Source organism: Pagrus major, chromosome 2 (genome assembly GCF_040436345.1).
Source record: "Pagrus major chromosome 2, Pma_NU_1.0".
In the NCBI taxonomy this organism is placed as follows: domain Eukaryota; kingdom Metazoa; phylum Chordata; class Actinopteri; order Spariformes; family Sparidae; genus Pagrus; species Pagrus major.
Window position 1 is genome coordinate 30,073,769 of NC_133216.1, and position 27,176 is coordinate 30,100,944.

A 27,176-nucleotide genomic window follows, 5' to 3' on the forward strand; every position below is an offset into this window, starting at 1 on the left:
CAAATGGGGAAATTCCTTAGTCACAGCAGCCAAAGGACAGTATCACACTTAAACAATAATAAAAAATAAAAAATAAAGAATATAATAAGAGATAAGAAATAGAATTAACTCGTATATACATAGTATTTACAATATGAATTTGGTATTTACAATATGACATAGTATTTATAATATGAACAGTGTAAGTATAAGCAGTTTGGTATTTTTATTTTTTATTTACAAACAATAAATAATAAATATGGGTATTAAATGACAATCCATTCAAAAGTTCCACAGTACCACAAATTCAAGTGTCAAGTTCTTTACCTTTACTCTAGTGTGACTTTTTGGTACTGTTTTTCAACAGCGGTCATACTCCTGCGACAAAATTCTGCTTAAAGCACCAATTTGTAAGTATCAAGTGTGTTTATTTCTAGGTTTAAAGGTAGCTTGTTAACAACTTCGACAACTGCCATCAAGCTCGGTGATCCTAAGCAAGGACGTAGGCTTGGTTTTGATATTGGTGGGGACAGAGGACATCACTGTAAAGAGTCATTACAGAATTTAGTGGAATCAACTTATCTTTTCTAATTAACTTAACTTAAATATACAAGTTTTATTTGTGTCAAGCTTGTGGGAGCCAAATTGTGTTTTATATGTTTCAGTTAAATAAATAAGTGCAGTTTGTATTTTGTTTAAAAGTTCCAGTCTCCAGTCTGTACATCAGAAGTGCAACCAAGGTGAAACTCACACACAGAACAGTCTTTTTGAATACTGATGAGATCAGATTTCAAACGAGCACGACATTTCACACAACAAGTGATCTGTAGTCGGTATGACCTGATGGTTGAAAAAACAGTTGCAACATTCTTTGGCACTGTCGACCTATTTGGATGGTTTCCAAATAGGACACACAACTGTGTAACTATCAACTTATCTTTTCTAATTAACTTAACTTAAATATACAAGTTTTATTTGTGTCAAGCTTGTGGGAGCCAAATTGTGTTTTATATCTTTCAGTTAAATAAATTAGTGCAGTTTGTATTTTGTTTAAAAGTTCACGTGAATGGAAATAAATAATTGATTTAATTGAATAATAAGTTAATTATAAATATGTAAAAGGTCAGCTAAATTAATTTGATTTAATTCACGTTTAGGTAAGAATGATGTTTTGTATAGGAAAACAGTATTTTAAGATTTACGTTAGGAGAGTCATCTTATGTTACTGTCACCTTAAGAGAGTAGGTCTCTTGAGCACACAGAGGTGTTTAGTGCAGTTGAGGCTCAATTGAGGACCGAGCCACACAGTCTTCTTACCATAGTACTTTTTGCTGATTAGGAAAGATTAATTTTGATCACCCCTGTAATTAGACACCGCAAAACCTTGGAATAAATATATTTTATTTTATCTTTTTACATCGGAGTCCTGTGGAAGTTTTTTCCTGCTCAAGTGAATGTACACGAGTCAAGTTAACACTTTTGATGAGCTTCAGCTCCCACAAAGCTGATTAAACTTACAGTTTCTAGTTTTTACTTTCAGACCGCTTCTGAACCTCTGAGTTATTTTAACTTGAAGTCTTTTGACTTGAAATGATGAGTGAGGTGAATGTAATGTAATGTATTTTAAGATAAGTCATGATTGAAAAAATGGTTGCTTTTTTTTACAGTAACGAAACAAATTCTTCCCATGACAGAGGTTAGCACGGAATTCAGTTTTCTAGCGCATCACACTTTGGCATTTGTGATCAACCTGCTGCAGGTTGCTTCATGTAATGTCTCTATACTGATCCTGTGACAGTCAACTTCAAAAGGAGCTACTGCTGCTACACTTTCTGTGAAATGAAGAACTGACTCCTCAAAGACATCATCAAATGTAAAACAATGTCAAATTTATTTGTAATAATTGTCAGTCACTGAAAAGTCGTTGATTCAACTTAATTCAGATAACTTAATTTAAGTTATCTGAAGATGTATTTTCATGTTCTGTTAACTTTAAATTGTGTTTCACAAGAAAACGAAAACTTAAAAGAATATTCTAAATGAAGTATTTAACCTACATAAAGTTAACTAAAATATTTAAGGCAGCAATTGAACTTAGACCATAAACTTGAAACAGCCCACAATGATTTACAGTGTATGCAGGGTTTTCCATGGATTCCTTGGAGACAAAGGTGGCAAGGGCTTGAGAATGTGCATGGCATGCACGGTGTACAGTTTGTGCCTGCACCTTTTAGGGTGGTTTGTTAAGAAAGTAGACAGTAGGAGACATTGACAGTGTATCAAACTTCCCCATATTGAGTTACCTTCATAGTCTAAAGATGTTAAAATAGCCCATTATAGTCTGTCACCTCTCCTCTGAAAGTGTGTTTGGACTTCTACGTGCACGTCATTTTCACAGCCAGATTCAGTGGCTCCTCGAGAGACTTTGTGGAAAGACATTACTGTGGTTACACTCACATTGTTCTACTCCAGCTGACTGGAGGCGAGTTGGCATCTGATTGGATCAGGGGTGTGTCTTTCATCTTGTCTGTCCTACCAACTCTTCGTCACATTTCTGCCCGAAAAACAGCGTCCGTCCGCGGCAAAAAACTTTAACTTTTTGTGCTTGTCTCCTTCCACTATTGTGTTGTTACTGTCTTGAAAAAAATCACTGTGACGGTCAGCCCTCCTGACTGAGACTTCAGTGAACTTTCCCTCAGTAAAGAGCATCCCTTCCCGCCAGTGAGAGAGACAGGGTCTGCTGTTTAGTGATGGCGATTACGTATTTATGTAATTAAGAACAAAAACAAAACTTTGACACTTTCCTCGATGTTTGGTGGGTTAGGATCTCAATCACAACACATTATAACACATATTTAGATTAACAGGAGGACACCGGGGGAAACACGTTACAACATGCTGGAGCTGCTTGGTTCTGTGTGAACAAACAAATGCGGAGAATTGGCGAACCTTTGCTGCGGCGATAATGTGGAGTCTCCGTGTGAAAAGGGCAACTGTGACTACATACTCAATTAGCATTACACTGGACCTTTTTGTTCACTTAATGGGCCATCATACAACAGGTCATCCAGCCCCCACACTGAGAGCAAGAGCCTTTGTAACACTACAAATTTGGTGTTGTGTTATCTTTTTTTTTTAAAATACTCCTCTGTGGTGAGCTTGAATAGCAAGTACAGTAGAGACGTGAAAATACAGACAAAAACAGTAATAATAACTGTGTGCACAGCTGACTAATCTAACAAGGCACTGAATAAAGTAGACTACATTTGGAGGAGGCGGGGATCAAACCTCCGGCGCTGTGATCTGTAGACAGGCAACTGTACGGGGCCGTCCACACCAAGATCAATAACTAGGCTATAACAATAACAGTATATGTAAACAGTGGCACCAAGATCGTGCTGCACAGCTGTGTCAGTAGCTTAGGAAAATGGATATTGATGAATAACAAAGATATTGATGACCTAAAACATGTAGGGCCTACTTATATTTTTTTCATCAGTTAGCTACTATAATAACGACAGAAATAAAAAATAAATGAATTGACAATAATATATGGCAACAATCACAGTATTGTATTAAAAGCACAGTATCCCAAATGATCCCAAAGAATTATTCATTGTTCAGTTCAGTTCATTTTCTTGACCGCTTTATCCGTGAGGGTCGCGGGGATGTTAAAGCGGTAACATCCCCGCAAATTATTCATTGTAATATATCAAAAGGTATTCTTTTCTATGGGTTTACTAACTACTAAAATCATACATACTGTGCTGAAGACAAAGGATCTTATCTGTACTTACAATGTAACCTGATTCTGCACTCTAAAGTATTCACATTCCATCAGCCCATAACATTATATTATGTTTACCTTTGTCATGGCAAGTCAGAGGGGATTTAGAAATGGGTATATATAATGCTGACTGAAAAATAGGTAGTTATATGCCATATACCTGCACTACTGGTTAAAGTTATATCACAATCTGGCTGTACCACCTATGGTATGTTTGAATCAAACACGTTCTCACTCCGAACTTGACAAATACGGCAGCTCGGTCTATGAAGAGGACCTACCCCCTCCAACATCAGTTTTGTACATGAAGGGCTCTTTTGTCACATTAGAAATTATTCGTAATATGCAGTGTGTGTTACTTTCAAAATAAAGCTTGCTGACCAACTGTTCACAGACTTTACCATATCATGACTCCTGGGCTGTTATTATTCAGATTGTCACGGTTTGGTTAGATTTAGGCACAAAAAATAGTTGGATAAATTAGGAAAAGAACATACGTTGGGTTTAAATAACTACGTTAAATCTTGTAACTTCTGTAACGTAATTCAAAACATGAGTGATATAAGTAACTCACAAACGTAGGTAAATCATTTACGTATGTTAACTTACATAACATACATTGAACATTTGACTCTTGGTCACAAAAGGGACACAAACTCTCCAAAGTCCAGTGTATGACCCACCAACCATCCTAAATGCCCCCTGACTTGGACTTTTCTCGCTCTTTAACCTACTTCAAAAGTAACGCTTGAGGGGTACCTACAGTGTTAAACTCTTAGGCACAGGGTCACTTACCAGGCTGATGTATTTGACGCATTGGGAGTGAGAACGGGCCATTGAATCTGACTCTATGAGCAGCCTTTTACAGCAAAAAAGCTAATCCAATTGGCCAAAAATCAATCAATGCACCTTTAAACTTGAATTCATTCATTTTTGGCCACCTGGGACTTGGTTGTACATGTAGTCATCAATCCTTTTTTTTAAATATACAGTATATAAATATTGAAAACCACAGCTTTAAATCTACACTTCCTAAATGGAACCAATTTCCAAGCAGCCTGCTTTTGACATTTTGAAATGTAACTGTGGACTGAACTGGAGTTATATAGGTAACCACCTTCTACAGGCCATGTTGGTGTTGGTGACGTGTGTTGAGTGGGACAATGTAGTTCACTGATCGGTTTAAAACAAAACTAGATGATTTGTTTACTTTTTTTACTCAAACGGGATAAAAAATTGATTCGTCTTTCTCCATTCACTAGTTTTTCCGAAATAAGATCCCATGGGGTCCACCGGAGGGGGTGGGACTTTGGCTCTCTATTAAAGACAAAAGGGAGAAAGGCTTGTCTGCCACAGTCAGACTGAGCTCTTCTCGACTCTCTCTCTCTCTCTCTCTCTCTCTCTCTCTCTCTCTATATATATATATATATATGGTCACTTTTGGCAGCTGCAGAGAAAGACTGAGAGATAGTTGTGTTGGAAAATGCCAAGAGTTGTTTGAACACTTCCACACTTCAAAAGGAATTAAAAAAAAAATCTTGTTTTCTTATTTTCTATATTTTTATTGAAAATTCGAAAATGACTATCAGCAACCCGGTCTCCCTCAGAGAGTGGGCTCTGCAACACCCTAAATATGAGGAATTATTGCTCAGGGAGAGACAACACCTTGGTTAGACCAGTCACGTTGACAAAAGCAGAACACTTATCATGACTAACATACTCAGCATTCTGCCTGCAGCACCTGGCAGACTGACAAGAGAAAATTACATACATTTTTGACTTTACAACTGACTAGTGTGCCAGGGAAGTCCTTTAGAGAGGAAAACGTGAACAATTGGTGAAGGCTCATTAATCCAATCCAATCTAATCCACTTTATTTATATAGCACGATTTTAACAAACACAAGGTTTTCCAAAGTGCTGCACAACAAGATAAAACACAATAAATAGATAACACAATAGAAGCACAATACAAAGATGAAGTACACAATAGAAAGATAAAAGTAATAAAATAAAATAAATAAAATGCACTGCCCGCACAAGATAAAAATATGTACGTATACACATAAAATCATAAACTCAACACCCTACATGGTGTCAAAAGCCAAAGAAAAGAGGTGGGTTTTAAGAAGAGTTTTAAAATGAGACAGTGAGGAGGCCTGTCTAATGTGCAGCGGCAATCCATTCCAAAGTTTTGGAGCTGTAACGGCAAATGCTCGCTCCCCTCTGAGCTTAAGCCTAGCTTTAGGCACTGTCAGGAGCAGCTGGTCAGCTGACCTGAGAGAGCGGCTGGGAGTGTAGGGGTGCAGCAGCTCAGAGAGGTAAGGTGTGGCAAGGCCATTCAAGGCTTTAAAAGCAAATAACAGAGTTTAAAAATGAATCCTTAAATGGACGGGCAGCCAGTGGAGTGAAGCTAAAATAGGTGAAATGTGCTCATACTTGCTTGTGCCAGTTAAAAGACGTGCAGCAGCATTTTGTACCAGTTGAAGACAAGTAATGGAAGACCCACTAACCCCCATATAAAGTGCATTACAGTAATCCAGCCGAGTGGTCACAAAGGCGTGGATTACTGTCTCAAAGTGCTGTCTCTGAAGGACTGGTTTAATTTTTGCCAGCTGCCTCAACTGGAAAAAGCTCGACTTCACCACAGCTTTAATCTGGCTGTCAAATTTAAGGTCTGCGTCCACTTTTACCCCCAGATTGTTCACAATTGGCTTGTGATAATGTGCCAAAGAACCCAGGTCAACTAGGGGGGTCACAGAAGTACCACCAAAGACCATGACTTCTGTCTTTTTTTCATTAGAATTTAGAAAATTTAAAGCCATCGAAGCTTTAAGGTCGTGTAAACGCAGTGGCTTAACAGAGTAGGAGTCAGACTTTTTAAGGGGGACATAGATCTGACTGTCATCTGCATAACAGTGAAAAGAAATGTCATGTTTCCTGAGAATGGAACTAAGTGGAAGTAGATAGAGAGAAAATAAAAGAGGGCCAAGCACAGAGCCCTGTGGGACCCCACATGAGAGAGGAGCAGTGGAGCAGTCATTAAGTTAATTATACACTCTTGGAACCCTTTGTTCTACTCTGTAATAATGGATACAGCTTGTTTTAATACTGACACTGTGGGTTGGGGTCCGTGTATCATCTGATCATTCAATTATTCCATTTAATCTGGCAAACGAAAAACGAAAAATCAAGCCAATATTTCGTTTTTCTGTTTTTCTGTATGCACCAAATATTGAAAACTGGTGTTTGTTTTCCTATTTTCAGCCTAAAACTGAAAATATAATAAACAAGGAAACCAAAATGAAATAATAAATCTAATTTACATTTTCCGTTATTGTTATACCATTTCCCACGGTACATTACTGCTGTGTGGCCACGCTTTGCGCATGCACAATATATAGTCGCTCGGTATCCATGGTGAGCAACAACACACCGGTCTGAGCGCCAAAAGTCCCACGGTCCAGTCCATTGACTGTGTACAGTCTATGGTCCAGTCCCAGTAGACCACTGGAGTCCCACGTTGTAATGGCCTCACTCGAGCCATACATGTCTCTAATTAATGACATGTTTATGAATGGAGTGACGTATCATGAGATCTCAGAAAAGTTGCGAGAAATGGGTGTCCAGCAGGGAAGCTCTGAAATCAGTATCTGGAGACTACTTGCCAAACATAACATGCGGAGAAAAGGACATACTTCAGACTCAGACCTTGAAATTGCAGTCTCTCGTGCAGTAAATGAGGTAGGTCTATATACTATTTACAAACGACAGTAAAAAAAAACATGTACTATTTGCTGTAGCATGTAGACAAACAAGTGTGTGTGTGTGTGTGTGTGTGTGTGTGTGTGTGTGTGTGTGCGTGCATGTGTGTGTGTTTTTAACAGACTGGATCTACTTATGGCCGTAAAATGATGACAGGTTGCCTGTCCTCAGTTGGGATACATGCAGGGGAATCTGAATTGGAAGAGCTCTGAGAGCAGCCCATGCCCCTTACCATGAAGAACGGCGTCAAGTATGTTATTAAGTAGTCCTAAATTTTTTAATTTTAGGGTTGTGTATGCCATTCACATGTATGCCTAATAATACCTAGACTTCATCTAATGCTGACCAAAGTCATTAATATATTTTCTTGCTTGCATAGGGTACCCGTAACTTTAACCCAATCCCAAATAATGTGGAGTATATGGGACACAAATTACACATGGACCAAAATGAAAAGCTGGTCATGTTTGGAGTGACTCATGTGATTGCTGTAGATGGCTATAGCAAGAAAATTGTTGCAAATGCAACTATGCCAGTAAAAAACAACCTAGCCATCTACAAAGAAGTGTGCAGGTCAGTGCTGTATGTTCTGTTTGAAAGAAAATATATAAAATAATATATGTAATAATACCAATAATTAAGTGTTTCATACTTGTTCATGTAGACCTGCAGTAACACATTATGGAATGTGGGATCAACTTCGTGTGGATCATGGAAAAGAGTTTTACCTCTGCCTGTACATGCAAGAGAGGCTGTCAGAATATAGACACAACCAGCAAAGAGAGCCATACCTCCAAACTCAGTCAACAAGGGTAATGTTAACCATCTGCAAGCCATCCACCTACATTACCAGTGGTGAAAAGTAACAAAGTATATTAACTCAGGTCAAGGAAGGAAGGAAGGACGGAGGAAGAAAGGAAAGGTGTAAAGAAAGGAGGGAGGGAGGGAGAAAGGAAAAGAGGAAGGAAGGAAAGAAGGATGGAGGAAGGAAGAGTGTAAAGAAAGGAGGGAGGAAGGAAGGAGGACAGAGGGAGGGAGGGAGAAAGGAAGGAAAGAGGGAAGAAAGGAAAAAAGGACAGAGGAAAGAAGGAAGGAAGAAAGGAAAGAAGGAAGAGAGGAAGGAAGGAGGAAAGAAAGGAGGAAAGGAAGAGAGGATGGAGGGAGGGAGGAAAGAAAGAAGGGAGGAAGGAAAGAAAGGAGAGATGAAAGAGGGATGGAGGGGAAGAAGGAAGGGGGAAAGAAAGAGGATAGAGGGAGGCGGAAGGAAGGAAGGAGGAAAGAGGGACAGAAGGAAGGAAAGAAGGAGGATGGAGGGAGGACAGAAGGAAGGAAAGAGGGACAGAAGGAAGGAAGGGAGGAAAGAAGGAACAGTCAATACAGATGGGGTCAATTTGACCCGGGAGGACAATACGAAGGTTAAGCCATGTATTGCACTTAAGTACAAGTTTGAGGTACCTACTTTACTTGAGTATATCCATTTTCTGCTACTTTATACTTCTACTCCACTACATAATGAGTAATTACAATTTAATAATGTCATAATATATTATATCAGTCATATTTAGTTTTTTTTTTTGGTGCATTATCGGTCATGATCAGGCTTTTTTTGTGTGCATTATCAGTCATGATTAGGTTGGTTTTTTTTGGTGCGTACCACCGGGCCTGAAAAAAATTCTAGGGGAAACACTAACTTTCCTCTAGTTCACTATGTTACTATGTTACTATGTTAACAGACCTCTACCCACCTTTTCCTTTTTTTCCTTTTTTTTTTTACAGAATCACATAGTGGAAAGGATGTGGCCAGAAATCAATAATCGAGTGAATTACCCACTAAAGGAGGCCCTGGTACAGCTACAAGATCAGGAAGCAATAAACATGGAGGACAGCCTGACAAGGTTCTGCACATCCAATCTGACCTGCCAGATGTGCCAGATTGGTATAAACAGATTTGTGCAGTCATGGAATGCTCACAGGATCCCAGGTATGTTACATATCCCATACAAGTTATTCACTGTCACAGATTCTAGAAGTGTTTTACACTTGAACATCACAACATGTTTTTGTGTTGTTAAAGGGAAAGGGATACCAAATCACCTGGCAGGGACTGGAACACCAAGAACGATCACAACAGATCTTCTACCAGATGCCACAGCTGCAGCTGACATATACGACAGGGACATGGGATCATCCCTCACCAGAATATCTTCATTCGGAAGTGACCCCTTTCTGTCTGAGGCAGACAAAGTGAGAGCAGAGCAGCTCTTTGCACAGCATCACCCCGACCTTTCAGTTGTTTTTGACAATGCTGTCAATTACAACTATGCTCCATTCAAAGAGGCCTTGATCTACCTCATTGATGTAACAAAGAGATGTTCCTAATTTCTTATATTATGTCTTAATACATGTCTGGAGGAGATCTTTAAGTTCTGTTTAAGTAGACATAGTGGAACTATGGACTCTGCCATTATGCAGTCACTACTATAAGACTATAGGGTAGAAGTATACTCTTGAGCAAAATGTTACTATAAAAATATCAACTGTCTATTTTTTACCATTAAAAAAATCAATGCCGTTCCATTTTGTTTATTGTCATCGTGTCCATATTACAAAATGGACAAAATATTTATTTTGCTGAAAAACAAGTACTGCTTGTATACAGAGAGAACAATGACGGAACAGAGGCACACACAGTGAGTCCAGCTTTGGGATACTCTACATGAAAATGACAACAGCAAATACACTTTAAACCAGTGTGGTGTTCCATAGAAAAGCCTGTCACAAAAACATCAACATTTTCTAGCTCTTATAAAACCCCTGTGAGCTGAGAACAATGATGCAACATAAAACAACATCTTGCCACATTTTCGAGTTGTTATAAAACGAAAGTTACAGTTGTAACTACGGTTCTATGAGTCCCGGATGACCGCCAGAGGTGGTGCTTTAAGCACTGAAGGGCACCTGGGGTCTGACTTCATTGCCTCATCCGGAGATACAATCAAGGCAGCAATTGCAGGTTCCACCGCTGGCATGTGGAGAAGACCAACTGCCTCAGCACCCTCCATGGCAGCTAAGGCTCGCTCATCCGACTCTGGCCTGGTGAGGGCTCGCATGTCTCCCCAGCAGGAATGCAGCTCCTTCAAAAAATCAGGAGAGTGCGGCACCATAGTCTTCGCCGGTGGGGGGCTGCGCCTGTAGAAAGTGCTAGGAGCCTTTCCCTGACTCGGAGCGTCAAGCTGCAGGTGTGCCAGGGCAGCCCGGATGATTGCCCCCATGGAGGAGTCATCAGATCCTCGCCGGGAATCCGAGGCTGAAGAATGTGAGGAGCCCGCTGCAGTCGGAGTCGTTAACCCGACCTGGGAATCATTAAACTGGCTGGATGAAGCTGCAATGGCGATAGCATCGTCCACTGGCAGCGGTGACCCCTGAGTAGCCGCAACAGCAGCATGTGTCATCCTACCAGCAGGCTGCAGGCTAAGAAGTGCCTTCTTTTGCTCCATATCAGCAGCCAGACGGTCGACCTTAAAAGGAGAGCTGGTTGTCTGCCTTCCTCCACCGTTTTCCTGCGGGGACACCATCCCCATCCCGTGTGGCAAACCGCTTCTGTGCAGCATCCCAACAGGAATCCACCCCCTCAGACTGGAATGAAGGCAGGCAGGATAGTGGATCCATTTGGGCCAGCCTGCCCAGCCTTACTAACCTCGGCATGATGCTACAATTTATGCAGGCTTCATTGGTGATGGCCTCCCGCAGGTGATCCACGCCAAGACAGGACACACACCGGTCATGGCCATCCTCAGGCTCCAGGGATGCCATACAACTGCCACAGGCATGCTCCATCTGGAACCAGGTGGAGAGATAGCCAAAAAAACAAAACAAAGTGTGACGCCGCTGGGACGGGAACGCCAACTCTTTGAAACACAAAGCCAAGTTGGGAGAGGGGGCAGGTGCGCAACCTTCACCAACAAGGTTATTAGTTTAGTAACAAAACACACAACTGAGCTTGAAGAGGGACTGGAACCCTACCTCAACAACACAGTTGAATCCTTCAATAATCCTTTGAACACTAAACAGAGAAACACACACAAAAAAAAACAGTTATTAGCATTCAAAGCAGCATCAACCTGCTAGTAACACAGCCCTCAGCAGCTGTGTGCAATGCTGGAAGGCGAGGGGTGGAGACGCCACCATCTAAAAATCTATAAAAATGGAATCAAACTCCTATGTGTGGCACATACTTAGAAAATAAGGATGATTCTGATAAAAAAAAAAATCAATAATGTATTGTTACATTTTCTGCTGTTGTATTTCCCTTTCACCTAAAAACATCATTTGGACTTTTGATCAACAGAACCTTCTAGTGGAGAGGTTGTGGCCAGAGGTGAACAACCGCGTGAACTATCCACTGAAACAGGCTCTGGTGCACCTGCTGGACCAAGAGATTGTGAACATGGAGGACAACCTCACAAGATTCTGCATCTCAAATCTGATATGTCAAGTAAGCCAAATTGGACTTGACAGAGTGGTGCAGTCATGGAATGCACACAAGATCCAGGGTATGCTTAACTGATAATTTACAACACTTTAGAAATATTGATCATTTTTTTCCATTCCCAATCCATCCAACCTAACCTAACCAGTATTGCTTTGATACCATGTCTTAGGTCATGGAATACCCAAATGAACTGGCAGCAGGCGGCTGCCTAGCTAAAGTCTCTGAGGAGCTGCTGCCATGTGCTTCTACTGTGGCAAACATGTATGAGCAAGACTTGGGATCCTCACTGACTTGGGAGTCTGCTTTTGGAGCTGATCCATTTTCATCTGAAGAGGACAAATGCCATGCAGAACAGAGCTTTTCAGAGAACTATCCTGACATCTCTCTTCTTTTTAATCATGTGGTAAACAATGACTATACTCCTTTCCAAGATGCTTTAATCTGCCTAATGTATGTGACTGCAAGAGATGTCTGAAAAAATAAACTGTTTTAGTTGTGCTTTCTCACAGCCTGTGGTGTTCCTGAGTAGCTGGATAAGCAGCCCATTGGTCTATTATTTACTTATTGAAAAACTTGAATGTGGTTATTGATTAATATGTTACAAATTTGCCATGCCCCTAAGTTGTCAGTTGAATAATTTGGCAAATAAAGTTGTATTTCTTTGAACTGTTTTATTTAGAGAGACTCAGCTGGAACACAAAGAACAGCACAGCAACATAACTGAGTCCTTACTGTATAAAATTCCCAATGTTTGTATTTGTAAAACAGTAAGAAAATATATAACATAAAATACTGCAAATATGAGGTAGTTTTGGCTCTTACAGCAAAGAACAGAACAGCAACATAACGGAGTCTTACTGTATAAAATTCCCAATGTTTGTATTCGTAAAACAGTAATATACAACATAAAATAGTGCAAATATGAGGTAGTTTGGCTCTTACAGCACTGAAAGATGATTTTATCAAAACAAAATAACACAATATGAAGATGCACAAACATCTTTAAAAGTCAAAAGTGCTTTGAATGCATACGTTAAAACATTATTCAAGTAGAAAAAAAGTGAACAATGAAGAACAGCACAACTACATACTGTACATTATTACTGCCAGAGTATGTTTCCCAGTGCAGCCAATGCATCAGAGAGGCCGGTGAGTTTTTGTGTGTTGACATCAAATTCATCTGCCCGACATTTTGGGCAAAGTGCAGAATTTTGCTGCCACTGTTCGGTGCAGCTCCTGCAGCAAACAAGGCTATGGCAACATGATGAAACCATGGGCTCAACCACTGGACCTGCAAATTTGATTCAGAAAACACTTGTAAAAAAATACAGTAATTGCATAAGTGGTTACATTATTTATGGTGTCGGGGGCCATTTTCTTCATGGACATGGGTACATAAATTGCACTGACATCTGCCTATAGAAGAAAAAACGTTTTTTTTTATTTACCCTTGTAGACAATACAGGCAAAGGCATCTTTAACAGCTGCTGCTTCGGCCTCTGTCAGGGACACTGTTGTTCTGCGGTTGGAACTGGCCAACTGTGTCAGCTCCCTGATTGTAGTTGACACCTCCTGACGTCCTTGTGCTGCCAGGACCACTTCTTCAATTGTATCATACACTGCATCGAGGCCGTTATCATCTCGTCAACTGAAAAACATGCAAAATATACATGTTATAACCTACTTGGCTCAACAAAATCCTAACCAGTAATCATGCAATCATTGTAACCATTTGTTTAGTCCTGTTCCACTTGTTAGTCCTGTTGCCAGTGTTACAGTCATAATATTCCAAATCCAGCATTCTAAATGAAATAACTCTACCATTGCAACTTCCATTGATCTGTCAAACTAATTCATGCGTAGCAAAGTCTATCAGTTAATGTAATCATAATCAAAGTCCAAGCAAAAAAATTGTTGCAAATGCAACTATGCCAGTAAAAAACAACCTATTTACCTATACCATTTGAGGCCATGCTTAGCCTTTTACAGTGACTGATGTCAGGAAGAAAAATTGAGGAGTTGTAACAAGCCACTAGCAATCCAACTTATGAGATTCTCCGCTTCTTTTGTTGCACAGCTTGGAAGTCAGCCTCTGGTACAGCCATGATTTTTCGAGAATTCTGCTTCCAGTAAAAGGAGCCTAAATGAGTAGAAAATGTATAATGTATGAATAAGGGCTAATTCTTGAGACTGACGTGAATGCATATTAATTTAGTTTGATCTGAAATGGCAGTAAAAGTTTGACATTGTTTATGGCTGCAGTTTGACTTCATAAATGTCGATGCAGCAATTCAAAGCCCACAATATATTTGATACCTAATTGTGAAGCAACATTAACGTTCTTGCCACTGTCAAAGTAAATCTTCAAGAAAACTGACAAGGTAAATAAAGTTGCTCAAATGACGCACCTCTTGTTCCTTCTGAGTCCAAAATTTCTACTCCATTGTGGTCTGTCAGGATGAGTGGTTCGTTGTTTCCTAAGGCCTCATTTACTTTGGCAATCATGGATGGGACACTGGTCTCCTGCTCAGTGAATCTGAGCAGGAGGAAGTTTTCCACTCTGAAATTCACCCAGGCTGACAGTCCTGGAATTCAGAACAACTACATTTAGGGTCATTCATAATGATGAACATACAAGAGTATATAAAACATTTACCTTCTATTGACAGGGGCATAGAAATTTAAAAAGAAAATTAGCTTACCTTGTAAAGTATTTCAGGGATTGGGCCTTGGGTGGCATTGAGGGACTTGATGAGCTAGCCGACCTGGGGAAGCGAAACTGGCTGCTGGAGGAAGGAGTAGGAGGTGGCCCCGAGGCAGCGACGTTAACAGTTCAGGAACTGAAGTAGCCATCCGCTCTGGGGAACACTGCCACATTAGTGTCACCAGTGAGGTACAGACTCTGGCTGGTTACCTTAAAAACAGTAACAGTAAACAGTTTTCTTAAGTAGGCAAAACCTGGGTAATAGAATTTACTGTATCCATTATTCTCTTATAAACATAGGTACAGCACTACAGTCAGCAGCCAGTTTATTAGGTTCACCTAGCTAAAATTAATGTGATCCAATACGACAGTCCTGCAATAAATCATGACTAGTTATAATGTAAAAGTATATATAATAATGTAATAATAATAATAATGTTTAGTTTTTGTTCAAAGATTAGCATTGTTTTAACTGTATTCGATCACTTTGGAGGATGCAGTTTATGGTGATAATGAACTGTACTGCATTATACAGAGGTGTTTCTGTCATTGAGCCTAGCCACTGATATAAATGGGGTGGACAAAATAATAGAAACACCTGTCAGTACACAACACAGTTCAACAGCACCACTAACAGCAACCTAAAAAATGACCATATCTATACCTCTCTAAAACACAAGTCAGTGTGCTCCAGTAATTTTTCCCTGTACACCTCTCTAAAACAGTTTCAACACAAACTGAACATAATAACCTATATGAAGGTATGAATTATAGAAGGACTGTTGCATTAGACAGAATTAGATTTATCTTGGTGGACCTAATAAACTTGGTTGAATGGAGTTAAGGGAGGAGATGGGAGGCTGTTCGTATCCCATAACTTTGCACTTAACTAGCTGTCTAAGCTCACCCAATGTCACACATTCTGTAAATGTAAAACTTAATGCTAGCAAACTAGCATTAGTTAGCTGGCTAATGTTACATATTATTGTGTGTAAACATTAAGCAATGTTTGAAGACCATACTACCTGAAATATTTTAGCAACCCATACTCACAAGCTCCCGGCTGAGCGCTGCTGTGTTGGAGTTCTCCCCGAGGGAAGAGAGGGTCGCCTCCATGTGACTGCAGGTTGCTAGGGGGAAGGCTCTGACTGTTGTTTGTGCGTATGCACCGAACAGCAGCTCAGAATACCTGGCCTTCTTGGATTACTTGGGTGGGGTCCTGGAAGGGGCTCCACCTGGGGACTCCATAGTTCTTCTGGGGGACTTTAACGCTCATGTGGGTGACGATGGGGAAACTTGGAGGGGGGTGAATGGGAGGAGCGGCCTGCCCGATCTGAACCCGAAGGGGGTTTTGTTATTGGACTTCTGTGCTAGTCATGGATTGGCCATAACGAACACCATGTTCGAGCAAAGGGTGGCTCATAAGTGTACCTGGTACCAGGCCACCTCAGGCCAAAGGTCGATGATAGACTTTGTGGTGGTATCATCGGACCTGCGGCCATATGTCTTGGACACTCAGGTGAAGAGAGGAGCGGAGTTGTCAACTGATCACCACCTGGTGGTAAGTTGGATCAGGTGGCGGGGGAGGCTGCCGGACAGACCTGGGAAACCCAAACGAGTAGTGAGGGTGAACTGGGAACGTCTGGTGGAGGCCCCGGTCCATCAGGTCTTCAACTCCCACCTCTGGAAGAACTTTTCGCTCATCCCTTCCTTCACCAGCGGTGAAGGAAGCCGTCAAGCTGAAGAAGGAGGCCTTTCGGGCTTGGCTGGCCCAGGGGTCTCCTGAAACAGCAGACTGGTACCGGGAGGCCAGGAGGGTTGCAGCTTCGGCGGTCACCGAAGCAAAAACCCGGGTGTGGTAGGAGTTTGGTGAGGCTATGGAGAAGGACTTTCGGTCGGCCTCAAGGAAGTTCTGGCAAACCATTCGGCGACTCAGAAAAGGGAAGTGGGCCTCAGCCCAGGCTGTTTTCAGTTGGGGAGGGGACCTGCTGAACTGGACTGGGAATATCGTCGGGCGGTGGAAGGAACACTTTGAGGACCTCCTGAACCGGCTAACACGTCCTCTGAAACTGAGGCAGAGCTTGAAAACTCGGGGGAAGACTCGTCCATATTCCTGGCAGAGGTCACTGAGGTAGTCAAGAAGCTCCCCAGTGGCAAGGCGCCAGGGGTGGATGAGATTCGCCCCGAGATGCTGAAGGCTCTGGACATTGTTGGGCTGTCATGGCTGACACGTCTTTTCAGTGTCGCGTGGAGGTCAGGGACGGTACCTCTGGAGTGGCAGACCGGGGTGGTGGTCCCTATTTTCAAAAAGGGGGGACCGGAGGGCCGCGGAACAGTGGATCAGCTCTTTACCCTTGCAGGCTTGCTGGGGGGGGTCATGGGAGTTTGCCCATCCAGTCTTCATGTGTTCTGTAGACATGGAGAAGGCCTACGACCGGGTCCCCCGGGGGAGTACTGTGGGGGGTACTGAGGGAGTATAGGGTACCGGGGCCGTTGGTATGAGCTATCCGGTCCTTGTACGACCAAAGTGAGAGTTGTGTCCGTATACTCGGCACAAAGTCGAATACGTTTCCAGTGGGTGTTGGACTCCGCCAGGGCTGCCCCTTGTCTCCGATCCTGTTTGTGATATTCATGGACAGGATCTCAAGGCGCAGCCGTGGTGAGGAGAGTGTCTGGTATGGGAACCCTCAGAATTGCATCTTTGCTTTTTGCAGATGACCTGGTTCTGTTGGCTTCCTCAGCCCGTGACCTCCAGCAGGCATTGGGGGCGGTTTGCAGCTGAGTGTGAAGCGGTCGGGATGAGGGTCAGCACCTCTAAGTCTGAGGCCATGGTTCTCTGCCGGAAAACGGTGGATTGCCCCCCTCCAGTTGGGGAGTGAGCTCCTGACCCAAGCGAAGGAGTTTAAGTATCTCGGGGGTCTTGTTCAAGAGTGATGGGAGAATGGATGCATGAGGTGGACAGACAACTTGGTGCGGCATCTGCAGTATTGCGGACGTATGTACCCAGGACGTCGTGGTGAAGAGGGAGCTGAGCCACAAGGCGAAGCTCTCGATTTACCGGTCCATCTATGTTCCAACCCTCACCTATGGCCACGAGCTGTGGGTAGTGACCGAAAGAACAAGATCGTGGATACAAGTGGCTGAAATGATTTTCCTCCGTAGGGTGGCTGGGCTCAGCCTTAGGGATAGGGTGAGGAGCTCAGACATCTGGAGGGAGCTCGGAGTAGAGCCGCTGCTCCTTCGTGTCGAGAGGAGCCAGTTGAGGTGGTTCGGGCATCTGATCAGGATGCCTCCTGGGCGCCTCCCTATGGAGGTTTTCCGGGGCACGTCCAACTGGGAGGAGACCCCGGGCAGACCAGAACCCCGCTGGAGAGATTATATATCTCATCTGGCCTGGGAACGCCTCCGAATCCTCCTGGGAGGAGCTGGAAAGTGTTGCTGGGGAGAAGGAGGTCTGGAGCCCCCCTACTGAGCCTGCTGCCACCATGACCCGACCCCGGACAAAGCAGATGAAGATGAAGATGAAGATGAAGATGAAGATGATTTAGTGACCAGAGATACCAGACTATACAGTGTGCATGTGCGGACCGTGGGTCCGTGTATCTTTTGGTCATTCGATTTTCCTTTCAGAAATGAGTATTACAAAACAAAAAATGAGTGGTTATTTGATTTTCGTTTTAAAATACAAAATTTAAAATTGAAATACAAGGCGTTTTGTCTTTTTCATGGTCAAAAAGGATGGGCAAAATTTTAAAAATGATTCGATTTTCAATTTTCTATTTCATATAACAAAAAATAAAATCACTAGAAAACAGAAACGGAAAAAAAGGCCTGTTTTTTTCATATTCTGAGACTGGATGTTGTCATTTACAAGGCAAGAGCGCCAGCACCAAATGTAAAATTGCCAGTGTGCCAGTGTTGCCAGGCTAAAATGGCTTTGGAATCCTACCCTGATGTGATTTTGGACATGGCGAAACAAGGCCTGTCATCCACAGAAATGTCTGTGCGCATATCACAGGAAAGTGGGGGCACAAGAGGATTTTCTGCAAGAAATGTGAGAAGATTTTGTGCTGAAAATGGCTCAAGCTTGATGGGACTCCCCGACGCACATTTGGAGTTAGAGGTGGCAAAAGCTATAACTGAGGTATGAACCTGCTATCTCCCCTTTTGCTACTTGTGTGTATGTGTGTGTGTGTGTGTGTGTGTGTGTGTGTGTGTGTGTGTGTGTGTGTGAGAGAGAGAGAGAGTACATGCATAGATGTCTATGTCCCGCATCTCTAAAGGGATCTCTTAGCAAGTTCAACTGGCATTTTTTTATGCCAGTTTATCATGATTATAAATAACAAATAGTAAATAAATAGAAATAAATAGCCTCAGCCTACCATAGGCTATTTGTAAGTAATCACAGTAAACATAAACCTCACAGCACTGACAAATCCCATAACACAAACACCCACATGCACACACACTGCATTAATTTCATGATAAACATATATCACCTGATATGATTTTGGAATATGGAAATCATGTTAATTTGTTATTTTCTAGACGGGACCTTCATATGGAAGAAGGATGATAAAGGGGTATCTCGCCATGAAAGGAGTGCATGCTGCAGAGACACAAATTGGATCAGTGCTCAGAACTATGCATCAGCCTTACCATGAAGCAAGACGTCAGGTATGTTACTGTCTCTAAACTATAATAGTATAACCAGACAAAATGCCATTATTTTTATTTTATTCATTTATTTGAGAGGGACAATACAATTAGGCATTGTCACATTTAGAAAACCTGCAACCAATGCAGTGTATATAGGACTAATGGGATTTTGTATACAATTAAATATTTACATTGTTTTCCTCTCTCTTTTAGGGTGCCCGCAATCTCAACCCCATACCATATCAAGCTGACTACATGGGTCACAAGGTTCATATGGACCAAAATGAAAAACTGGCTATGTTTGGGGTCACCCATGTTTTAGCCATTGATGGCTTCAGCAAAAAGGCTGTTGCTCATTCTACAATGCCTATAAAAAACAACCTTGCCATCTATGAAGATGTTTTCAGGTAATAGCCTATGTTTTGTTGTGGACACTAAAGGGATAATCTGTCATTTCTTCAAGACAGTGTTTGTTGGCCAATATATCAATATTATATCAACATTGTGATATGAGACTAGATATGGTCTGGGATTTTGGATATCATAATAACCATGATATGACATAAGTGTAGTCTCTTTCTGGTTTTAAAGGCTGCTTTACAGTAAAAGGATTTATTTTGCGATGGTCATTTGCAGACATTATTTTTTATTCATTGACCTGAAACCACCTATCAATTTATATTATGCCTTTCAGACATTGGAGAAAAAAGAGAGGCAAAATAACAACATATATTGTTCCCAAATAAATACCAGACTATCCCTTAAACCTTTGAAATAGTTGTACATATTGCATACACATGGCTACTGCCTTCCTAATAGAATGTGACTAAATGATAATTGCTGGACATCTACATTTTTATGAACCATATTATACTGAGAATAACTGATTTGGAACGGTTAAGTTTGAAAAGTTTTGCACAAATTAAAACTGACTCTTTCATCCAGTAGGCCTGCAGTACTTGCCTATGGTATGTGGGACCAGGTGCGAGTAGATCATGGCAAGGAGTTTTATTTGACGCTCTTCATGCAGGAGCAGCTGTCATCTCATCGCCATAATCAGGAGAGAAGGCCTTATTTACAGACTTTATCCACAAGGGTACAGTTCAATAGTTTGTGTGGTTGCTTCAGTAACACAGTACTTGTTGTATGCCTGCTTTTATTATTATTACTTTTATTGGGTTTGCTTCAGCAGCATACTGTTTTCTTGGATACATTATATACATTTTCTTTACTATTGCTAGGTTTTCTAAATGTTAGGGTAAACATGTCAATAAACATAACATTAACCTTGGCCAAGAACAGCTTTCTTTTTTTAATCTGGTTACAGCTCAACATTAAACAACTGTGGAAGCACACTGGAGTTTATTCAAACTTTATATTGTAGTTACATGATGAGCATTGTTTTTGTTACAGTCCGTTTGGGAAAATGGTCCTTAAGCAGAATTCCTGGTAAAACTCAATTTACTAGTTAGGCGGGCAATGCGCATAACACCCATTTAGGTGGTCAATATGCAGATTTCCTGGTAAATATGCATAATGACTGCTGAGTTGGTAAATTTAAAGATTTACTTTGAATTCTGCATTTTTCCTTAATGGATCGTAACATATATATTTTTCATTAACCCACCAGAACGAATTGACTTATGACAAATCTTTGTCGCAATTTCAGAACCATATAGTTGAACGAGTCTGGCCTGAGGTCAACAATCATGTCAATTATCCACTGAAGACAGCCCTTCTGCAGTTGGTGGATCAAGAGGAACTAGACATGGACAACAACCTTGTGAGATACTGTGTGTCCAACCTGACTGGCCAGTTGTGCCAGATTGGTCTTACAAGGATGGTGGACGCATGGAATGCTCACTGAATTCCAGGTGATATAAACCAGTGTTGCGAAGATTAAAATAATTACAACGGGCATTCACAAGTTTTGAGACCAACAGTATGTTCTTTATTTTACAGGTAAAGGTATACCAAATGTACAGTAACAGTTACAGTAACGTAACTACTTTTTTCGGGTAAAAAGTAGTGTAATGCGTTACTACTGAAAATATGGTAACGAAACATAGTTCCTTTTTCAGTTGGGCACAACGTTACTTTTCCCAGGGACAGATTTGACAGCGACACTGCCTCAGCTGCGCGCTTGCGCAATAGTCGCGGGCTCTCATTCCACACTGAGGCTGGTACTAGCAATAGCATGCAGAGAGCAGTCAGTCATCATGGCAAGCGCGGCGGAGCAACCACAACAACCAACGGTGACTTTTGAGGGATGGAGGTATTCCCATTATTTCGAACTGATTGAAAATAAGGGGAAGAATTTGAGTGTGAGGTGTACACTGTGCCCTGGCCAGCAACTTTTGTCCACTGCCGTAAACTCAACAGCCAACCTCACCAAGCATTTGAAAGCAAAACATGCTAACATGAAGCTTGTCGCTCAAGATCCCCAGAGAAATGATGATATGTTGAGTCCAAGGCCACATAAGCAGCTAAAACTTCATTTTCAACAGGTATCTAAACAAGAGTTGGATAAACTTGTCGCTTTGTTCATCGTCAAAGGGTTAGGGTCAAGTGCTCTGTGACATTTTTCATAATAAAGAGCACAAAAGAAATACCTGTTATGTCCTCCATAGTAGAACTTTATGTAGGCCTATACACATTTAGGAAATGAGATGGGGTTCTGCCCAAAGTCGAGCACCATAAAAGTAACGTAAAAGTAATGAGTAACTACTTTCCATAGAGGGTAACTAAGTAAAGTAAGGGATTACTTTTTTAAGAAGTAACGAGTAACGAGCAAACACTACTTTTTAAAAGTAACTTCCCCAACACTGCTGACAACACATTCTGCTTTTGGAGTTGATCCATTTTCAAGTGAACAGGACGAGAATCAGTTTGCAGAGAAATATTCAGACATTTCAGACTTGTTCTCTAGAGCAGTGAACAACGACTTTGCTCCAAAGAGGCATTGCTCTACCTCATAACCACAACTCAGCGCAATGTGTGAAAGGCCATTTGCTCTGTTTGAACTTACAGAATGTAAATGAGTAACAAGAACTATAAGTTGGTGGCAATGGGTGTTTGGTAAAGACAAATGTTAATATAACTAAACAGTGATGTCAATAAGAACAGTGGTCACATTTTCAACTTCCTTCTTCACCCCAATATGACATCACCTAGCCCAAACATTTTAAGAAATTCACATCAATAGAACAAGAACTCTGACCCACATTTTTGAATTGACAAACAAACGCAAACACAATATGCATATTTGTGAGTATAAAAGTGCAAAATCTTACTCCTCTTCAAAAAGGGATCTCAGAACAGAAAATGCCTCTGACAGACCATTAACTTCAAATATGTCGTTGCCTGCTGTGTTATCTCTACATTTTGCACAGTGCACAGAGGTCTCCTGCCACTGTTCCACACATTTTGCAGCCAATAATGCTTTGGCAACACTGTGTGAAGACTGGCTCCTCGATGAACTCTAAAAAACAAAATGAGAAAAACTTGTCATTCTGTGTGTGTGTATCCCCATCTGTCCTTAAAGTGTTCTTGATGTATTGGATGATGGTGTTCTTTTTACTAAACAAGTTTACAACTTTAATGCTTTTAAACATTTATTTTTTATTGAATCATTACACCATTGGCTATTACACAAAGGTTTGCATCAGTACATGTAATTAATTGTTGTGGATGAGACACAGCTGACCTTGGTTAGAGAATGTAAAAATGTATGTGTATTTGGAAATCTCAAATTCTGGCACACACCAAATAAAATGGATCCAAAATTATTTTACATGTGGGACAATTACTATCTATTGCATACTTACTCATACAAACAACACAGCAGAACCCTTGCTTGATGGTCTGTAGCTGGGAAGGACTCAGTATGACTCTTTGAGTGGCAGCCACATTGGTGAGCTCTCTGATTGCTGCAGTGACATCTGGTAGGCTCTGTGATGCCAGTACAAGCTCTTCTACTTTCTCAGTGACCTCTCCAATGCCTGCAGCTTCTTCATCTTTTCGGCTGTTACAAGGAAAAAACATAATATGTACTGGTTGTGTTTTAGCAATTTTGGTAGCGGTGGTGGGGAGGAAGCCTAACCTTTTGTTTGAATGATTAGAAAAGGGGAGGAAAAAAACAACAAAATAACAAAAGCAAGGGTTTTTATTTATGAATGTAACTTGGCCAAGTCAGGGAAGCTTCTTATGAAATTCATTCATTCAAAACAAGACACTTGTCTCACACACAACAAAACAGCAAAGGGGGTGGGCGCGAGCTCAATTTCTATCCCTGATTATGGGAATATGTTTTTTAAAGTTGACAGGCTCTCAGGGTATCTGAGAGCCAAATAAATCTTTGTCCCAAACATTATAGAAGCCACTGTATATACAGAAGCAGTAATGTCCAAAGGGTAGGCAAACAGGTGCTGATTTGAAAAAAAGTTTTTTTTAATAGTCTGAACAGCAAAGGTAAGGATACGTCTAAGTAAAAAAAACACAATGCATTTCAACGTTTGGACAAATAACAGTAATATGATTGCTGAAGATTACCTCAGTCTCCTCCTTTTTTTGCCATGCAACTCCAGGAAGTCCCGTTCTTGTACAGCAAGAATCTTTTGCGCATTTTGTTTCCAGTAGTGTGACCCTTTGGAGTGGAGGTGGAAACTAGGAAAAACCATTACAACTTAAGTGGTTGGTTCAGTCATGAGTAATCATGTGCCATCTAATTTTCAATCAAAGTAAAGACTTAAAAGTAAAACAAAATTAATGTTACCCACCTGTTGTTCCTTTGGACTCCAAAATTGCATTACTCTGTGCATCAGTCAATACCATGGGGTCATGACTTCCAATGGCATCTTGCACTTTTCCGATAATCCCCTGAAGGGTAGCCTCACATTCTAAAAACCGGACCACCACCATTCTGCTGGGACTCAACCTCCCACCAACCACCTCAGCAAGGTACACTGATCTGGAAGAATATCATATTAAAATAATTGCTATGACACACAGGGAATTCATAATCCTAGCAATGGTGAATGCAAAAGATTGGCCCCTGTTATTTGAAGCAGATGATGTGTCCTCCTCCTTACCGTTAACCTCATAATGGGCTCTTGCAGTAAGGTCGAATGAGCTGAACACTCCAGATGGTCCTGGAAACAGGGCCACATTTGCATCGTTAGTCAAGTACAGAGTACGAGTTGAGACCTGTCAACAAAGTGTTCACTTAACGTTACAAACCTTTCTCAATGAATATTCTTCAGTGAATACTGAGAGAGAAAATTCTCCAAATGCTAAATGTCTAAATGGCGTTAGTTACATATCTACAGTATTTAAGTGATAATCGCCCACGACGAGGGACTTCTATCGAACGAGCTCCACTAAAGGGTTAACGTTAGGCTAACAGGCTAACAGGCTAGCATCACAGACTGACGCCCTGGAGCAGAGCTTTTTTGTTTTTTTACCTGAAATATGCGACTAAGTTTTTCTGCAGTCTTGTCTTCTTCCCTGAGACACACTCTTTTATTGTTTCGGAAAACGACGTACTGCTCCATGTCCATGTGTCACAGTAGATTACCCGTCTACTGTTTCTTCTACACAACACCGTCCTGTAAATGACAACATCCGGTCTCAGAATATGAAAAAACAGGCCTTTTTTTCCGTTTCTGTTTTCTAGTGATTTTATTTTTTGTTATATGAAATAGAAAATGAAAATCGAATCATTTTTTAAATTTTGCTCATCCCTTTTTGACCATGAAAAAGAAAAACGCCTTGTATTTCATTTTAATTTTTGTATTTTAAAACGAAAATCACCACAAATAACCACTATTTTTTTTTTTTTTTAATACCCGTTTCTGAAAGGAAAATCGAATGACCAAAAGATACACGGAAATGTACCGTGGGAAATGGAATAACAATAATGGAAAATGTCAATCAGGTTTATTATTTCGTTTTGGTTTCCTTGTTTATTATATTTTCCGTTTTGGGCTGATAATAGGAAAACAAACACCAGTTTTCAATGTTTGGTGCATACAGAAAAACAAAATATTGACTTGTATTTTCGTTTTTCATTTGCCAGATTAAATGAAATAATTGAATGATCAGATGATACACGGACCCTCCTCCCTTCAGAGCCACAGAAACACATGAACACACATCTGACGGCACAGAAAGCCCCGTATCTCTCACTGGCCAGCTGGGAGATATGTGTTAGCAACAATTTTGCTAAGTTCAACCAGGTCTCTTTGCCTTTTTAGTCTAATAAATACATAAATCAACAACTCTGTTCAATACCTCAATCATACAAACACAAGCAACATACCCATCACGAACACAACTAAGTTTGGAAAGGCTGCCAGGCGTGACAGTTACTCCTTACTGCTGTAGGTCTGTACTTTGTGCTAATGTTAGCCGCTGAATGTGTCTGTTGCTGCTGCAGCGCCTCTGTTCTCTGGCTCAGAGGCTGTGTGCTTTGTGTAACTGTTAGCTGCTGAATGACAGGCTCAGAGGCTGTGTACTTTGTGTAACTGTGTTAGCTGCTGAACAACAGGCTAGAGGCTGTGTACTGTGAGCATAGACGGACAGCCTATCCAGTTATTTCATACAGGCCCAAGGATACGATTGGATGGTCTGCAACATTTGATTTATTGATGTGAAGAGGTTTTCTACAAACACCACAAAAGATGCTTCTAGAACAACTTACCAACCCTTTAAAGATCCACTTTTTAAGAAAGTTGCTTTTTGAGTCTCGTTCCTAAATCTAACTAACGCTTTGTGTTGGTGGCAAACCCAATTTAATGATAATTAATACTAAATAGTTTAACCTCTTTGGGCATCAAACAGTAATATAAATGAGACCATGTGAGAAGTTAAGGGGAAATGTCTGGTTGGTGGGCCTGCTAACCACTCATAGACATCTGAAATATGACAAGGGGACCAGACACGGTTTTGTTGTCAGGAGTCACAAGCCAAAAAGGTTTGGAAACCACTAGTCTCTAACAATGTGTTGTATTTTATAGCATCATACATGCAAGTTTTTTTTTATGTAGTAAGCAAAGTAATAAGCAACTACAGCAGCCAAAAAATATATGTAGTAAAAAAAGTAAAATTACAATATTTCCCTCTGAACTGTAGTGGAGTAGAATAACTTTTCTAAACACTTGAGTTACATTTTACCAATGAACTTGGAACATATTGTCACCATTTGATGAAATGCATTAGCAATATAAAATATGAATAAAGTAATAAAGAAGTCCACCAGAGCATCATCAGTGTCATTTCTAAGATTTTGGCAGTATATCTAACTGGCCTCACAACTGCAGACGACATGTAACCACATCAACCCATGACCTCCACATCTGGCATGTTCATCTGCAAGATGGTCTGAGACCAGCCAACTGGACAGAAAATCATTTCTGCGCCAACTGTAAGAAACCATCTTAAGGAAGCTCATCTGCATGAAAAGGCTCAGGCACTGTCTTTGTCATGGATGAATTCCAGTTTTCACTGTATCGGGCAGATAGCATGTATCTGTTGCCTGCTGTATGGCTGTCTGCCATCATTTTTAAGGAGGTATCTTACCCTAGTCATGTTTAGTCCATCATTAATAAAAAAAAAAAATCAAGAAAAATGAGCCACTCTTACAGCAAAGTAGCATTTAAGTTTCATGCGACTAGATCATCATTATTATTGTTGTTGTTGTCGTTATTGTTATTATGATTATTATTAATTTCTTTCTATCCCTTTTCTTTCTTTTTCTGATCCAATGGAGCTGAACTATAAAAAAGGCAGGAG

At 40.9% G+C, this 27,176-nt stretch overlaps 2 pseudogenes; both read left to right on the forward strand.

Moving 5' to 3' along the window:
* Positions 1 to 7,314: 7,314 nt before the first annotated feature.
* LOC141020390 (uncharacterized) lies at positions 7,315 to 9,909 on the forward strand (annotated as a pseudogene).
* An 8,748-nt stretch (positions 9,910 to 18,657) lies between these two features.
* On the forward strand, positions 18,658 to 21,288 carry LOC141020397 (uncharacterized; annotated as a pseudogene).
* Positions 21,289 to 27,176: the final 5,888 nt, after the last annotated feature.